Below are 18,962 nucleotides of genomic sequence, written 5' to 3' on the forward strand. Positions count from 1 at the left end.
TGACTAGACAAGATGATTGTTGAGGAGAGAGGGTGGTTTATTGTTAAGAATAATAAATTAGGGTATAAATATGATTTTTTTAATATATTATATGAATAATATATTAATTTGGAATCATATTATTAATTAGTATTTAATCAGAAATTAATTTAGAATTAATTTTGGGATTAAAGGAACTGACTGAAAGTGCAGGGGCTATTTTGTAATTATTCAATAGTTGAGGCTTTGGGCTATTGGATCACCTTTATTAAGGCTTGAACGAAAATCCTAGAAGGATCTAGGAGTTTTCGTCCAAGGGCTTAAGGAAATGAGTCCATGGACTTGCTTAGGCCCTAAGCTAAGGGATTAGGGTTTACACCTTGAAACCCTAGTTAGCCTTAAGTATAAATAGCACCCTAAGGCACTAAGATTTCGTCCAAGCCTTGGGAAACCCTAAAAGGGACGAAATCTAGGGCAAGATACCATTCTCTCCTCTCTCACATATTCATCCTTTCACCTAGTGTGTTTGTGAGCCATTAGATGTACTACACTTGTGGTACTTGCTTTCAAGAGCTAAGGAAATTCAAGAAACTAGTTGTTATTGCTATATAACAACAAAAGGTATGTATTCTATTTTTATATATGAATTTCGAAAATAATAGTTAGCATGCCAGGTTTCTTTTTGTGTTCATAAAGTTGTATAACTAATAGTGAAAACATAGATCCAACTCTAGGGTTGCATGCACACATAGGATTGTTTGTACAAAACCCATCAGTTTGAGTGAAACCCAAAATTTGAGGGTTTGCACCATATTTAAAAAACTTATCTCTCCCCATCTCAGCCTCCATCGCTCCTTATACTTCCAAAAGACATAAGCCTGAAACACCAGCCTTCTTAGAGTGTTCTGAGGCCATTTTTGTGCATTTTAGTGAACTGTGAAGCTTGAGAAGACGAAAGGAGCTTGGGAGTTCAAGGTGAAGCTAGAAGATCCAGAGATTGTGTTCCATTTTCAGCTCATTTAAGGTAAAAAGCTTCTATCTTGATCTTCCATGTGTTTAATCATGTTTAGAGCTTGGATTTTAGTATATGTAGGGCATTCAAAGCCATTTTCGGGTTATGGAGTGTAATATGGAGTTACGGCTTCAGATCTTGGTCTTTAGAGGGGTCTCATGCCATAAAGGTGCCAACTCTATGGCTATGAGAGCCCCATGCAACTAGTAAGTATCATTTTGGTCCCTTTGAGCTTAAAGACCCATGCATGGACGTAAAGTTCGTGACTTTACGTGTTATATCAACCCTAATAGGTCAGATCTACCCTTTGGATGAGATGAGCTTATCAAAAATCGAGTTTATGGACATGGACCTTAGTGGACTCGGCGAGTTGTTCTTGGGACTCGGTGAGTCTGGTAGTGGTTCCGTAACTTTTGCTGTTTTGGGGGTCTAGTTGAGTCTAGAAAAGGACTCAACAAAGTTGGACGAGATTATAGACCTGAAAATCATAGGACTCGACGACTGTATGAACAAACTAAGTGAGTCCAAGGCAATCTCCCAAACCATGAAGATGGACTCGACGAGTTGATCATACAACTCGGCGAGTCATAGACTGAACACATTCTTATGAGTGAGATGAACTCAATGAGTTCAAGGGAAACTCGGCGAGTCGGTTGAAGATGGTCCCTATGGTATGATTGAAGGAGAACCCGTTGAGTTATTGCTACACTCGACGAGTAGAGTCGGGAGTTGTATTGAGTTGGAGGAGTATGGACTCAACGAGTTGGTAGATCAACTCGGCGAGTCAAGTCAACTGGATGTAGACCAAAGTTGACTTTGACCGGATCTGAGTTGACCCTGGTTAAGGGTTACAAGTACAAGTTGATAACTTAGAAGGGTTGTCGTGTAGGGATTAATAATATTTTTATACATATACGAAAAAATTGTGCTACTGTATTCATAACAATAAGGTAAATTATTAAATAATAATATTTTTATAAACTAAATTTATTGTATTTTCACATAAAAAGGGAATTGATTTGTATAAACATAATTAGGCACATGTATTCCCTCCGAAATAATTATAATATTAAAAAGGGGTCGTAAGCACTCACTTTCGTAGCATGAGTTCCAATCATTTGAATTCGGTTTCTTTGAGAAGCTAGACGTGACAAAGCGTAAATCCACAATTCTTGAACTTCGAAATACTCTCGGGACCATTTCATAACAAGTTGGAACTATAGGGGACTGATTTGTAACTTCACTAGAGTATAAGGGATGTTTGGTAATTTAATTAACCGAAGTAGGATTACTTTGGTAAAAATAATTTCAAAGGAGGGGCTAAAATAATTATTTTTATTCGATGTTTGAAGATTGGGATTTCTTATGTTAAAAATAACCTAATGAGGGGCTGTTTGTGGATAAATGGAATCATATTTTGGGGATCGGGGCCTATTTTGAATAAAGAATTTAAACAGCAAGGGAATTTTGGTCATTTCTTAAATCAAAACTGGCTTAGGGCTTTTTATGCCCGTGTTCGTTTTATGATCGGGCAAAAATAGAGGCACAAATTCGAACACAAGGCAGATGCGAAGGAAGGCACTGAGGCAATGAGGAATCGGAAGCAAATTAGTTGGGAGGGAAAAGACTCGATCCTCATCTGATCGGGGAAAGGAATCGGCATCGATTTCGATTGATTAAGAAGACGACCGAATGGAATCGTCATAGAAACGAGGGAGCGGAAAGCTGGACACGAAAGAAGCAGCGGGGGAAGAGGCGTACAATGGTAGCAGCGCTTCGTTGGTTGATTAATCGCGAAGACAGACCGCCGTCTCTGGGGTTCGACGAGGCCGAAGAGGCGAAGCAGCCAAGCTGCTGGGGTCTTCTGTTGTTTGATTCGGTTACAGCAGCGGTACACGAAAAGGGAAAATACGAGGTTTCGGTGGTATTGATGTGGAAACACGAAGTGGGAGAAGGCGAGGGCAGAGGTCTCGGTCTTTGGCCGGTCGCGAAGTAGAACGAAAGCGGAATCGTAACGCTCTCTTTGAAGGGGCAAGACAAGCTGCGATATCTCGGTTGGGGATGGCTTGGCAGCAAGGATCGACGGAAGGAAGAAAAGGTTCGACGATAGATTTTTTTGGTGCTTGGAGCTAAAACGCAGAAGGTATTACAGTTTTTTTTTTTTCTTTTTTTTTTTTTTTCTCTGTGATTTCTGAATAAGAATGTTGAAGATAAAGGGGCATTTTTTGTTAGATACTTGACTGAAAAAGATAGATTTAATCAATAAATTTAGATGGTGCTTTTGGTTTTGCTGTTTTACAGGGAATGAAAGAAAAGTATCATTAAGGCTTTACAAGAACACCTCCAATGGAGGCGTTATTGACTGGAATGAAGAAGAAGAATAAAGGAAATGGGTGCTGTGTTTTTGGTGATTTATTGACTGCTCTACTTGAGGAAAGAAACACGTGTCCTTTGAGTTTGAGTGTTTACTTTTGCATTGTACAGGTTTTATTTTGAGTGTAGTTTTGATTGAGTGTGATATTGGGTTGAAGAATATTTTGCACGTAATCAAGTTCAGATGTGCAGGGACAAGTGATGTTGGTGACTTGTGTTTCTGTTGACAACTCACAATGAGAAATAGCTTCTAACAAGTTTGTTTTAACCAGTTTGTTTTGGGTGTATTTTTGGTTAAAATGGTTTGTTTTGTGTGTGTCTTTTTATAAAATAAGGGTTGTATAATAATTTGTATAGTTTGTGTTGTAAATAGTCTCATTTTTGTATTTAATGTGTGTATTGATTTAATTAAGTATGTATTTAGCAATATTATAACTTGTATTTGTAATAGTCTCATTTTTGTATGAATTTTGTGTATTTATTTAATTAAGTACGAATTTGTGTATATGTATCGTTGAGAAATTTTATTGGTTTTATTCATGCTATATATATAAATTTAACTTATAAGTTAGGAATTGTAAAATTGTTAATTTTTAAACATTTGTCTCTTAATTCCACAATTAACATATATAATGCATGCTTAAGAGATGAAAATATAAAGAATTGAAGATTTATACATAATAAGCATCAAAATTTGTCATATATACTATTAATTGGTATTTGAAAATTTAGATGTCATATATATAAATTTATATATATTTAGTAGTGTTATATAATTTTAATTATATAACATCTATGCATTGAGTTTATATGATTGTCATACATTGTATATTTTATAAAACTTTAATAAGATGACTTGCATTTGACCATAAAACTTGTCGCGGACCTCCATATATAGTTGCACACGATTTTAAAAGTGTTGTGTTATTTCTACCTTTAAAATTCACGTCAGTCGTATTGGACCTTTACATCCTCTCTAGGATACATTACCACTAATAGAAATCACGTCAAAATCATTAGTTTAAGGTTTCGTGATTAATACATTTGAAAACATCTGATTTTTAATTTTTTATAAATATTATTAATAAAAATACTTCAAATACGAAATTAAATATTAAGCTATAGTCTGAATCCAAAAATGCTTTAGTAAATTCCATTTGAGGTGTGCAAGTCCATCAACGGATAGAAACGGCTTTAGCAATTTTAAGAAAATTAGTATTATACTGGTTTTGAATTCTTAAAACGGTCATATCTTTTGTATACGAACTCCGTTTTGGACGTTCTTTATCTTTTCGGAGACGGAGAAACACGTACTACGAAACTAGAGTGTTTGTTTTTCTCTAAACAGCTTAATACGAAATTTCAGTTTTTCAGTTGCATTCTTTGGGTTGCAATTTTGAGTTGTTTGATTTGTTTGTCATATTACATATTTGGAAGTAAATTACAATCTGGTATCTTATAATAGTTAAAATAACTCATTTAGTTTAACATTATATGCACTAAAACTCAATGATTCAAATTCACATGAGGTTTATTCTGATCTTGACCGTTCACAGTCTTTAACAAAAATTCTGAGATGTCACATGCACAATTTTGAGCTCATTTCTTCTATGTTTTGACCTAGTTTGGAAGAGACATGCATGCACATAAAGCACCAATTTTTATGATGATTTGATTGAAGGAAATCCTTTTGGAAGTTATGGACTTGTGACTTTGGTGATTAAGTGCTTAATTGATCAGTTCATGCCTTAATTTATTATTTAGGATAAAGGTTTAGAGATCTTGACTTATTGGGATGTGTTAATGGATAAAGTTGGAAACTTTATCCATCAATACCTTAGGAAGGACAAAATATGAACTTTGGAACTCTTGGAATGGATGGAAAACAACTTAATCAATTAAGCTGTTGAGATCCAGTTTCCACGACGTGGCATTTTGGCAGCCACGATGTAGCAACTCTGTGATCCTCGACTATTTTGTCATTATTCTACCACGGCGTGGCCAACAGGAGGCCACGATGTAGGGACTCGCTGAAGTTGACTTTAACTATTGACTTTTTGACTTTGCTTACTTTGGCCATTTGACTAGTTATAGAAGGTAGACTAAGCTTTTACCTTGTATGGTTTAATAGTAGGTGTATAGCACTTGATTCATTCAATGTAAGATCTGCCAGTTGTTGGCTACCTTTGCAAGGTGAGTCTTCTCACTATATTGTCTAGGTTGCTAAATTGTATGTAACGTCCCGAAAATGATGACATAAAATTTTTTGTTTTTATATTAATAAATCTTTATTACATATCCATCCCATAAAACCATAGTAACTAAGTTTTATAAAAAATTGACAAACAAAGTAATTTTGTAACACCTGATTCCTGGTATGCATTTAATGTTGGAATAGTGTCTAAGGTTGCAACTATATTAGGCAAGTATTTGACCCGGTTGTGCATGGTTCTTTTGGGTTGCCTTCACCATAGCAACTTGATATAATGATTTATTAAGAGAGAGTAAATATTATTAATATATTATGAGAATAATATAATGAATAATATATTTGTTATTTGATTAATATAAGTCATAGAATTAATTGGAATTAATTTGGTGACTTAAAGAGATTAATTAAATAAAGGGGTATAAACTGTCAATTGTTTGATAGTTAAGCTTTAGACTGTAAATCCATTTGGATATGCTATGGACGAATTCTATGAGATATAGGATAGCTAAAATCGTCCAAGGCTTATCTATGGAAAGGATTTGGATAGCCTTAAGAGAAGATTATCCAATTAGGGTTTAGGTTGTAACCCTTAAGGAGTCTACAAGTATAAATAGACCCCATGGCATAAGGAAATCGGGACCTCTTCTAAAGTAAGAGAACCTTGGCCGATTTCCTCCCCTCTCCTCTCTCCTAAATCATCTTCCTTGCTATTGGTGTTTGTAAGCCATTAGAGGAGTGACATTTGTGACTCTAGAAGCTCCAAGACCTCAAGATCAACAAGGAACTCAAAGGTATGATTCTAGATCTGTTTCAATGTTGTTATTTAACCTAATTAGTCATTAGAAGACTTGGATTCAAAGAATGTTTATTATAAAGCCTAGATCCAAGCATTAGGGTTTTGCATGCGCACATAGGAAAGTTCTTATGGCTAAAACCCATCAGTGGTATCAGAGCCTAGCTTGGTTTTCTTTAAATTGTTGCTTGATTAACTGAAACAAACCTGCAAAATTCGATTTTTAGGTTTCTGAGTCATGGACTCGGCGAGTTCCAAGGTGGACTCGGCGAGTAGGCCTGACTCGGCGAGTCCCCTTGTGCACTCGGCGAGTCCAGGCGTCAGGAATGGCCAGATTCGGGATTTTTTCATAATTATCTTATGGAAACTTACCTTAATCATAATAGATCAATCTAAATCTGATTTTTTGATATATATGACTATTATCTTAATCTAGTTAAAGGTATTTATCAACTAATAAAATATTTAATTTCCTTATATGATAATCAATTAATTATTTTAATTATTTTGGTAATTATCTTGAATAAAATCAAATATAGATAATTAGGATATTAATTGTTAATTGGAATTATTTGTTATTTGATCCTCCATGTTTTAAATGTTTAAAACTTGCCCTCAAGTTTTGAAATTTATATTTGTGATTAAAAGTTTTAATTTAGACAACTTAAATTTCAAACCCTAGATTTTAAAAGTATTAAAATACAACCCTATACTAATATGATATTACTAGAATAATATATATGTATAACTAAATGCTAGTCTTACTGTTAGTAGGCCTCATTCACGAAGTCGATCTATAAGGTGGGTATAAGGTTGCGGCCTATAAAATGGCGCTTAATGGGTGTACACTCACACCCACCGCTTGCTTGATTGGTGGAGGGTCGTTAGCCGAACGGGTAGGATAGGGCAACCTCATCCTCTCATTAAAAGTATAATAAGAAATATAAAGTAACTACACATATTTTTAAATTTCCCAATCCTAGTTACTTTAGGAAAAGTGAATTGATGCAATCCCATGAAATTACACTTTGCACCTTGCTAAGAAGTTAGTGGAGCGTGTGTGGTTTACCGGCACACTAATTGGTTCTAAGCGAAGGTGGCAAAGGGTGATTCATTGTTTATCATAGTTCGATGGAGCGTGTGTGGTTTACCGGCACATCGAATAGGTGATCGTTACAATGAAGGCACCATGTGAATTTGCATGGTAATTCACACCCGCTTTGTGATCCTCAGCATCCCAGTCACAAACAAGAGGGGCATATCGAGATTTAAACATGCCATTGAATAGTTTCAATGAATCTCATCCGAACCTAGGAATTCTCAAAACACTTAGGACTAATAGTTTAAGTTTTGTGATGGAGAATTAGTGAATCGTTATTCACTTACCTTCAATTTATTTGCATATTAGATTACGGCATCCCTTTTCTAGTATGTAAATGTTATTGTTGGATCCTAGCCCTAATTTTTCTTATTGGGTGATAATTAGGGATTCTTATTCTAATCTATCTTTGTCCTTTCTAATTGTAGATGTCGAACGCAAACAACGCTGCTGCTAGTTCTTTCACGTTGATGAGCTTTTGCCAAAAGGTCACCTTCGATGGAACGAACTTTAGCGAATGGATAAGATACATTCGCACCATTGCTCGCTATGAGGATAAGGAGTATGTCCTCGATGAGAAGCTCGAGAAAATCAACCCCGAAGTTGCTACTCCCGCCGAAATCACCGCTTTTGAAACTCATGAGCGAGATGCAACGAAGGTACATTGCATCATGATCGCTACCATGAACTCCGAATTCCAAAAGTCCTACGAGGACATGTACCCGTACGAGATGCACCAAGACTTATTGGAGAGATACCACCAAAACGCGAGACAAGAGCGTTATGAGAGGTCACCCTAAGATGGGTCATGGAGAGTCTCTTACCGTGCACCTGCAAAAGATGCAAAGGTATGTCGACCGCCTTTGCAAGTTAAATGTTGACTTCGGTGAAGACTTGGCGATCGATATGGTGCTTCACTCTTTGCCTCCGATGTACAACCAATTTAGGATGACCTACCACATGAACAAAGAAGAGGTCACCCTAAGCAAACTCCAAGGTCTCTTGAGGGTCGCTAAGAGCAACTTCAAGGACAAGTCTGTTGCACCTACTCCCAATTCTCCCGCTGCTCCTGTCTTGGCTTTTGGTCAAGGAAAGGGAAAGAAGAGGAAAGCTTCATCGAAGAACTATCGCAAGGTGAAAGCCCGAGATGGTGCCTCTTCTAGTGGGACCAAAGTTGATCCCGCTAAGCCCTGCCCTAACCCTAAGGAGGCAGAGTGCCACCACTGCCACAAGATAGGACATTGGAAGAGAAGCTGCCCAGATTACCTGCAAGCAATCAAAGAGGGAAAGATCAAGCCATCTTTCGCAGGTATATACACAATCAAATCTAACGATTCTAATCATGCTATTTCTTGGGTTCTTGATACCGGTTGTGGTTATCACATTTGTTCTAATGTGCAGGGACTAAGAAGAAGTAGGGATGTGGAGCAAGGAAGGATAAATCTAATCATGGGGAACAGAAGATTGTCACCTGTGACCAAGATTGGAGTGTATTCTTTAGTGCTTAGGAATAGTTTGGTTTTAGATTTGAACAATTGTTGCTATTCGCCAGATATGGCTAGAAACATCATTTCATTTCATGGTTTATATAGACAAGGATTTAGATTTTCTTTTAATAATGAGAATGGTTCTATTTTGGCTTATCTAAATGGTGTCTTTTACTTTGAAGCTATACCATGTAATGGAATATATGAAACCGTTATGATTGTTGATAACTTAGGAAATGATGTTTTGAATATTGATTCTTCCACTAGTATGGATAAAGCATCCTTGTGGCATTGTCGTCTTGGACATGTCAACAAGAAACGCATAGCCCAACTCCAAAAGGATGGAGTGTTGGAGTCATTCGACCTTAGGGAAGATGACACATGCGAGTCTTGTTTGCTTGGAAAGATGACTAAGTCACCCTTCACGAGTACATGTGAAAGGGGCGAGGGTTTATTGGACCTAATACATACCGATGTATGTGGACCATTTAGATCAACCACGAAGGATGGGAACCGCTTCTATGTGACTTTTACCGATGACTATAGTAGATATGGGTATATCTACTTAATCAAGCAAAAGTCAGAAACCTTTGAAAAGTTCAAAGAGTTCAAGAATGAAGTGGAGAATCAATTTGGCAGGAAAATCAAGATGCTTCGATCCGATCAAGGAGGAGAGTACCTAAGTCTTGAATTCCACGATTATCTCAAGGAGTGTGGAATAGTTTCACAATTGACGCCTCATAGGACACCGCAGTTGAATGGTGTGGCAGAAAGGCGTAATCGAACCTTATTGGATATGGTTCGCTCTATGATGAGTCGTGCTTCGCTACCTATCTATTTTTGGGGGTATGCCTTAGAGACTGCCGCCCATATCCTTAACCGAGTCCCTACTAAGAAGGTTGCCAAAACACCTCACGAGATGTGGACAGGGAAAGCTCCCTCGTTGGCACATATCAAGGTTTGGGGTTGCGAGGCTTTCGTAAGACGAGATACTCACGACAAGCTCGAACCTCGAAGTGAGCGATGTATTTTCATCGGCTACCCGCAGACATCCTTTGGATATCTCTTCTATAGACCGAAGGACAATGTTGTCTTCGTTGCGAGGAGAGGAGTTTTCCGAGAGCGAGAACTCATGAGCCAAGGAGACAGTGGGAGGCAAATCGAAATTGAAGAGATTCAAGAGTCGATAGATGAAGGAACCTCTACCGCTGGCATTCAACCCGAGGAGGAAACTCCGGTTGAATCGATTGACGAATCCTTACCTCTTAGACGTTCCGATAGAGTTAGAGTTCATCCCCAGTTTTATGGCTTTCATATTACTACCGAATGGGACACGTATATTAGTGATGGTACACTAGTAAACCTTGATGAACCTAATAGCTATAAGGAAGCCATGGCAGGCCCGGAGTCTGCAAAGTGGAAAGAGGCAATGGATAGCGAGATCCAATCCATGTACGATTACCAAGTTTGGAATTTGGTTGATTATGTGCCCGAACGTAAGACCGTTGGGTGCAAATGGATCTTCAAGAAGAAGACCGACGTGGATGGAAACGTACACACATATAAAGCGCGATTGGTTGCGAAGGGCTTTACTCAAACTCCCGGAGTTGACTATGATGAGACCTTCTCACCAGTTGCGAAGATTAAATCTATTAGAGTGATGCTAGCAATTGCCGCATTTCATGATTATGAGATTTAGCAAATGGATGTCAAGACCGCTTTCCTTAACGGAAAGTTGGCTGAGGATGTTTACATGGCTCAGCAGAGGGGTTTGTGGATCCGAAGCATCCAAATAGAGTGTGTAAGCTTAAGAAGTCCATTTATGGACTTAAGCAAGCGTCTCGCAGATGGAATCTTTGCTTCGATGAGAAAGTCAAAGAGTTAGGTTTTGTACGAAGCGAAGACGAATCTTGTGTATATGTCAAAGCCAGTGGGAGTATAGTAAGCTTCCTCGTTCTATATGTCGATGACATATTACTCATAGGAAACGACATCCGGACTCTGCAGGAGGTTAAGTCCTAGCTCGGGAAGTGCTTCGCTATGAAGGACCTCGGAGAGGCTTCTTACATTTTGGGAATAAGGATAGTAAGAGAAAGAAGTAAGAGACTAATTGGACTTAGTCAGAATACTTACTTAGAGAAGGTACTAAAACGTTTTAGTATGGAAAACTCAAAGAAGGGAGAACTACCGATACAAAGTAATGCCAAATTGAGTAAGACTCAAAGTCCGAGTACCGAAGCTGAGATAGCAGAGATGAGCCGAGTACCATACGCTTCCGCAGTTGGCTCAATCATGTACGCTATGACTTGCTCGCCCTGATGTAGCCTTCGCTTTGAGCATGGTTAGCAGATATCAAGGGAATCCTGGCAAAGCACATTGGATTGCGGTGAAAAACATCCTTAAGTACCTTCGGAGGACGAAGGAATGGTTCTTAGTCCTCGGAGGGAGTGATGACTTGAAGGTGCGAGGGTATAGTGACGCCAGCTTTCACACCGACAGGGACAACTACCGTTCGCAGTCGGGCTGGGTCTTTACCCTAAATGGAGGAGCAGTGACATGGAAGAGTTCCAAGCAGGAAACCGTAGCTGATTCAATGTGCGAATCAGAGTACATTGCAGCGAGCGAAGCGTCGAAGGAGGCAATATGGCTAAAGAACTTCATCGGTGATCTTGGAGTTGTACCTGCCATAAAGGAGCCAATGGAGATTTTCTGTGATAACGAAGGCGCGGTTGCCTTGACCAAGGAACCGAGAGATCATGGTAGATCAAGACATATCGACAGAAAGTATCACTTCATTAGACATCGTGTAGAAGAAGGACAACTCGTAGTGAAGAGGATATCATCAGAAGATAACCCAGCAGATCCGCTTACGAAGGGACTGAGTAGGGTTAAGCACTTGCAGCATGCTAGGAGTATTAGGCTAAAGGATGATATTAGCATAGATTAGATAGTATTAGAAACGTGTAATTGATAAATGTAATTAACATTTGATGATTAAATAAAGGAGTTTTATTTATGAGTAATGTTACTATCTTATGTTAATTGTTTAGCTATTGTTTCATTTTGCATGTTTTGACTTCCAGAATAATTAAGATTATTAAGAATAATAGAAATTGTTCAAATGGTCCACAATCGTTCATATGTTTTGAGTATATATGAATGAAGATTGTCATGAATTGGTGTGTAGAATGTCTAAATGGTGTTAGACATAGCAAAGGATTGCTGCAACGTTCATTAGTGCTTATGAACTAGTTTTGAGCATTGGAATAAACCCGCGCTTGCAGGAATCACCTTATGGAATACGATAGAAAAGGTGATCGCAAGACGATAATATCATATGGTCTTAAAACCTAGATATATGATTTGTTATTTGTTAATTGATTGTACATTGATAATACGAAAACGCATCAGTAACTCGGTATTATAAAACGTATTGTTGTGTATAGTTGGTTAATGAATAAGTAAATGCATATAAGTCGAAGTTTATCTGTAACTTTTATCTAAGAAGGTAAAAGCGATATCTCGACCGCTCGATGATTTGATTTGACTTATGTGCCGGTCCCGGTCAGAACTGAATTGATGTGTTCGATTAAGTTCTATGTCAAATAAATCAGAGATCGAGAAACCTAAATGCTTGACTAACCATTCCATAGGATTGTCAGCATGATATCTAACAGAGGACTGTACGTTCCCTTATCTAAAGGACAAGATTGATTAGATCAGAGTTGACAGCGTCTTTGAGAGCTACGATTGCAAACCGAATTGTACTTGTAAATATAGTTACTAGACTTATCCAAGTGGGAGACTGATGGAATAGTGTCTAAGGCTGCAACTATATTAGGCAAGTATTTGACCCGGTTGTGCATGGTTCTTTTGGGTTGCCTTCACCATAGCAACTTGATAGAATGATTTATTAAGAGAGAGTAAATATTATTAATATATTATGAGAATAATATAATGAATAATATATTTGTTATTTGATTAATATAAGTCATAGAATTAATTGGAATTAATTTGGTGACTTAAAGAGATTAATTAAATAAAGGGGTATAAACTGTCAATTGTTTGATAGTTAAGCTTTAGACTGTAAATCCATTTGGATATGCTATGGACGAATTCTATGAGATATAGGATAGCTAAAATCGTCCAAGGCTTATTTATGGAAAGGATTTGGATAGCCTTAAGAGAAGATTATCCAATTAGGGTTTAGGTTGTAACCCTTAAGGAGTCTACAAGTATAAATAGACCCCATGGCATAAGGAAATCGGGACCTCTCCTAAAGTAAGAGAACCCTGGCCGATTTCCTCCCCTCTCCTCTCTCCTAAATCATCTTCCTTGCTATTGGTGTTTGTAAGCCATTAGAGGAGTGACATTTGTGACTCTAGAAGCTCCAAGACCTCAAGATCAACAAGGAACTCAAAGGTATGATTCTAGATCTGTTTCAATGTTGTTATTTAACCTAATTAGTCATTAGAAAACTTGGATTCAAAGCATGTTTATTAGAAAGCCTAGATCCAAGCATTAGGGTTTTGCATGCGCACATAGGAAAGTTCTTATGGCTAAAACCCATCATTTAATTCAAATAATTCTTATATTTTCTGGAACTCAACGAGTTGGGGGCCCAACTCGTCAAGTAGACTCGTGATCCATAGGATGTTTAAGTGATCTACTCGACGAGTCAGGAGACCGACTCGGTGAGTATACATTGTTTGAGTGAAACCTTAAATTTGAGGGTTGGCACCATATTTAAACAACTTATCTCTCCCCATCTCTGCCTCTATCGCCCCTTATACTTCCAAAAGACATAAGCCTGAAACACTAGCCTTCTTAGAGTGTTCTAAGGCCATTTTTGTGCATTTTAGTGAATTGTGAAGCTTAAGAAGACGAAAGGAGCTTGGGAGTTCAAGGTGAAGCTAGAAGGTCCAGAGATTGTGTTCCATTTTCAGCTCATTTAAGGTAAAAAGCTTCTATCTTGATCTTCCACGTGTTTAATCATGTTTAGGGCTTGGATTTTGGTATATGTAGGGCATTCTAAGCCATTTTCGGGGTGTGGAGTGTAATATGGAGTTATGGCTTCAGATCTTGGTCTTTGGAGGGGTCTCATGGAATAAAGGTGCCAACTCTATGGCCATTAGAGCCCCATGCATCTAGTAAGTCTCATTTTGGTCATTTTGAGCTTAAAGACCCATGCATGGACGTAAAGTTCGTGACTTTACGTGTTATATCAACCCTAAGAGGTCAGATCAACCCTTTGGATGAGATGACCTTAGCAAAAATCGAGTTTATGGACATGGACCTTAGTGGACTCGACGAGTTGTTCTTGGGACTCGGTGAGTCTGGTAGTGGTTCCTTAACCTTTATTGTTTTGGGGGTCTAGTTGAGTCTAGAGAAGGACTCAATAAAGTTGGACGAGATTATAGACCTGAAAATCATAGGACTCAACGACTGTATGAACAAACTCAGTGCGTCCAAGGCAATCTCCCAAACCATGAAGATGGACTCGACGAGTTGATCATACAACTCGGCGAGTCATAGACTGAACACATTCTTATGAGTGAGTTGAAGTTGACGAGTTCAAGGGAAACTCGGCGAGTCGGTTGAAGATGGTCCTTATGGTATGATTGAAGGAGAACCCGTCGAGTTCTTGCTAGACTCGACGAGTAGAGTCGGGAGTTGTATTGATTTCGAGGAGTATGGACTCGACGAGTTGGTAGACCAACTCGGTGAGTCAAGTCAACTGGATGTAGACCAAAGTTGACTTTGACCGGATCTGAGTTGACCATGGTTAAGGGTTACAAGTACAAATTGATAACTTAGAAGGGTTGTCGTGTAGGGATTAATAATAATTTTATACATATACGAAAAAATTATACCAATGTATTCATAACAATAAGGTAAATTATTAAATAATAATATTTTTATAAACTAGATTTATTGTATTTTCACATTAAAAGGGAATTGATTTGTATAAACATAATTAGGCACATGTATTCCCTCCGAAATAATTATAATATTAAAAAGGGGTCGTAAGCACTCACTTTCGTAGCATGAGTTCCAATCGTTTGAATTCTGTTTCTTTGAGAAACTAGACGTGAGAAAGCGTAAATCCACAATTCTTGAACTTTGAAATACTCTCGGACCATTTCATAACAAGTTGGAACTATTGGGGACTGATTTGTAACTTCACTAGAGTATAAGGGATGTTTGGTAATTTAATTAACCGAAGTAGGATTACTTTGGTAAAAATAATTTCAAAGGAGGGGCTAAAATAATTATTTTTATTCGATGTTTGAAGATTGGGATTTCTTATGTTAAAAATAACCTAATAAGGGGTTGTTTGTGGATAAATGGAATCATATTTTGGGGATCGGGGCCTATTTTGAATAAAGAATTTATACAGCAAGGGCATTTTGGTCATTTCCTATGTCAAAACTGGCTTAGGGCTTTTTATGCCCGTGTTCGTTTTATGATCGGGTAAAAATCGAGGCACAAATTCGAACACAAGGCAGATGCGAAGGAAGGCACTGAGGCAATGAGGAATCGGAAGCAAATTAGTTGGGAGGGAAAAGACTCGATCCTCATCTGATCGGGGAAAGGAATCGGCATCGATTTCGACTGATTGAGAAGACGACCGAATGGGATCGTCATAGAAACGAGGGAGCGGAAAGCTGGACACGAACGAAGCAGCGGGGGAAGAGGCGTACAATGGTAGCAGCGCTTCGTTGGTCGATTAATCGCGAAGAGGGACCGCCGTCTCTGGGGTTCGACGAGGCCGAAGAGGCGAAGCAGCCAAGCTGCTGGGGTCTTCTGTTGTTTGATTCGGTTACAGCAGCGGTACACGAAAAGGGAAAATACGAGGTTTCGGTGGTATTGATGTGGAAACACGAAGAGGGAGAAGGCGAGGGCAGAGGTCTCGGTCTTTGGCCGGTCGCGAAGGAGAACGAAGGCGGAATCGTAACGCTCTCTTTGAAGGGGCAAGACAAGCTGCGATACCTCGGGTGGGGACGGCTTGGCAGGAAGGATCGATGGAAGGAAGAAATGGTTCGATGATAGATTTTTTTGGTGCTTGCAGCTCAAACGCAGAAGGTATTACCGTTTCTTTCTCTCTTTTTTTTTTTTTTTTCTCTGTGATTTCTGAATAAGAATGTTGAAGATAAAGGGCATTTTTGGTTAGATATTTGACTGAAAAACATAGATTTAATCAATAAATTTAGATGGTGCTTTTGGTTTTGCTGTTTTACAGGGAATGAAAGAAAAGAATCATTAAGGCTTTACAAGAACACCTCCAATGGAGGCGTTATTGACTGGAATGAAGAAGAAGAATAAAGGAAATGGGTGCTGTGTTTTTGGTGATTTATTGACTGCTCTACTTGAGGAAAGAAACACGTGTCCTTTGAGTTTGAGTGTTTACTTTTGCATTGTACAGGTTTTATTTTGAGTGTAGTTTTGATTGAGTGTGATATTGGGTTGAAGAATATTTTGCACGTAATCAAGTTCAGATGTTGCAGGGACAAGTGATGTTGGTGACTTGTGTTTCAGTTGACAACTCACAAGGAGAAATAGGTTCTAACAAGTTTGTTTTAACCAGTTTGTTTTGGGTGTATTTTTGGATAAAATGGTTTGGTTTGTGTGTGTCTATGTATAACATAAGGGTTGTACAATAATTTGTATAGTTTGTGTCGTAAATAGTCTCATTTTTGTATTTAATGTGTGTATTGATTTAATTAAGTATGCATTTAGCAATATTATAACTTGTATTTGTAATAGCCTCATTTTTGTATGACTAGTGTGTATTGATTTAATTTAGTACGAATTTGTGTATATGTATCGTTGAGAAATTTTATTGGTTTTATTTATGTTATATATATAAATTTAACTTATAAGTTAGGAATTGTAAAATTGTTAATTTTTAAACATTTGTCTCTTAATTCCACAATTAACACATATATAATGCATGCTTAAGAGATAAAATATAAAGAATTGAAGATTTATACAAAATAGGCATAAAAATTTGTCATATATACTATTAATTGCTTTTTGAAAATTTAGATGACATATATATAAATTTTTATATATTTAGTAGTGTTATATAATTTTAATTATATAACATCTATGCATTGAGTTTATATGATTGTCATACATTGTATATTTTATAAAACTTTAATAAGACGACTTGCATTTGACCATAAAACTTGTCCCGGACCTCCACATATAGTTGCACACGATTTTAGAAGTGTTGTGTTATTTCTACCTTTAAAATTCACGTCAGTTGTATTGGACCTTTACGTCCTCTTTGGGATACATTACCACTAATAGAAATCACGTCAAAATCATTAGTTTAAGGTTTCGTGATTAATAAATTTGAAAACGTCTGATTTTTTAATTTTTATAAATATTTTTACTAAAAATATTTCAAATGTGAAATTAAATATTAAGCTATAGGCTGAATCCAAAAATTCTTTAGAAAATTCCATTTGAGGTGTACAAGTCCCTCAACGGATAGAAACGGCTTTAGCAATTTTAAAAAAATTAGTATTACACTGGTTTTGAATTCATAAAATGGTCATATCTTTTGTATACGAAGTCCGTTTTGGACGTTCTTTATCTTTATGAAGACGGAGAAACACGTACTACGAAACTAGAGTGTTTGTTTCTCTCAAAACGGCTTAATACGAAATTTCAGTTTTTCAATCGCATTCTTTGGGTTGCAGTTTTTAATTGTTTGATTTATTTGTCATATTACATATTTGGAAGTAAATTACCATCTGTTATCTTATAATATGTAACAGTCCGAAATTCAGGTGCATCTCTTAAACCCTTCTTCTTTATCAAGTTGTCAAGTTTAGCCCCTAAAGGAAAAAGTATGGCAATTGAGTACGTTGGGCGTACTGAAGAGTATGTTGTGCGTACTCATGCGCTTATTTTGGACGCGGACTTGCCTAGGTTTGCTAGGCGTACCCAGGGTTATGCTGGGCGTAGCTGGCCCAGATGCAAAACCCTAATTGTGTCTTGAGAACTATAAAAGGAATGATATGGTCTTGTCCCTAGCTGCCATTCCACAGAGAGAAACCCTAGGAGAGCAATATCATCGTTCTTAAGCTTGTGTGTGAGTGTCTTAAGCTAGAAAGTGCCTTTGTGTGATAGTAAAGAAGAAGAGGAGGCTCTTGTGGAGGCTAGAAGTTGGAGTACAAGCTTGGATCTGAGTTCTACAGAGGGTGGAGCTTCACTTGGAGGTAAAAAGTTCAAAGCTTTCCTTATCATTTTTGATTTGTGCTTCATGGACCAATTTTTAGAGTTTTTGGTCCCAAGGTGGAGACTTTATGAGCAAATGGTCTCCATAAGCTTAGATCTGCCCTATTTCAGAGTAATATGAGTTATGGGTTCATAAAAATCCAATCTTGGGCGTAAAGATTAAGTCATGCATGAGATTAGGGCTTAATGGGAAAAGAGGTTATATGTTTGAAGTGAATGCTGACCTTTACGGCCATGCAAAGGCTTAAAGGTTTTGACTTTATGGATTAAGAGGAATTAGAGAGCTTAGATCTGGAATATGAGCCTAGGTCTTAATGGATTCAGACTAAAAATGAAGGAAATATGAAACTAGGACTTACGATGATCCCAGTACGCGCCGCGTAGGGGAACGAGTCCCCCGATTCTGGTTAGCCGGAGTACGCCCCACGTACTCGAGTTAGAACGCCCCGCGTACGGCTTGCTGTTAACTTTCGTTGGCTTTTAGGGTTTTGGTCAACATTTGGACTTTTGGGTCAAAGGGGGGTAAAATGGTCTTTTACCCTTCAGTGGGATTCTAGAAAGAGTAACCTAGCCTTTGGGAGCCGTTATTTAATTGAGGGAATTGTTTATGTGGTTAGGCGGAGGATAGATCAGTATTTCGACAGTGAGATTATCTGAGTTGCCTGAGGTGAGTCTTCTCAGTATACATTTCCTAGAGCCGTATCTATGTGGAGACCGGAGGATCTTATGTGTATGTGTATGCTTGAGATTTTGTA

The 18,962-nt window shown here is 37.8% G+C and overlaps 2 long non-coding RNA genes across 2 annotated transcripts; both read left to right on the forward strand.

Moving 5' to 3' along the window:
- The first annotated feature begins 2,495 nt into the window (after window positions 1-2,495).
- On the forward strand, window positions 2,496-3,871 carry LOC111891015 (uncharacterized). The gene is made up of 2 exons (XR_002850084.3): window positions 2,496-3,134; window positions 3,293-3,871. It is a non-coding gene; the product is annotated as an uncharacterized LOC111891015 (long non-coding RNA).
- An 11,070-nt stretch (window positions 3,872-14,941) lies between these two features.
- Window positions 14,942-16,776, forward strand: LOC111891017 (uncharacterized). Its single transcript, XR_002850085.3, has 2 exons — window positions 14,942-16,041; window positions 16,199-16,776. It is a non-coding gene; the product is annotated as an uncharacterized LOC111891017 (long non-coding RNA).
- Window positions 16,777-18,962: the final 2,186 nt, after the last annotated feature.

The sequence above is a fragment of the Lactuca sativa genome, chromosome 7 (assembly GCF_002870075.4).
Source record: "Lactuca sativa cultivar Salinas chromosome 7, Lsat_Salinas_v11, whole genome shotgun sequence".
NCBI lineage: Eukaryota > Viridiplantae > Streptophyta > Magnoliopsida > Asterales > Asteraceae > Lactuca > Lactuca sativa.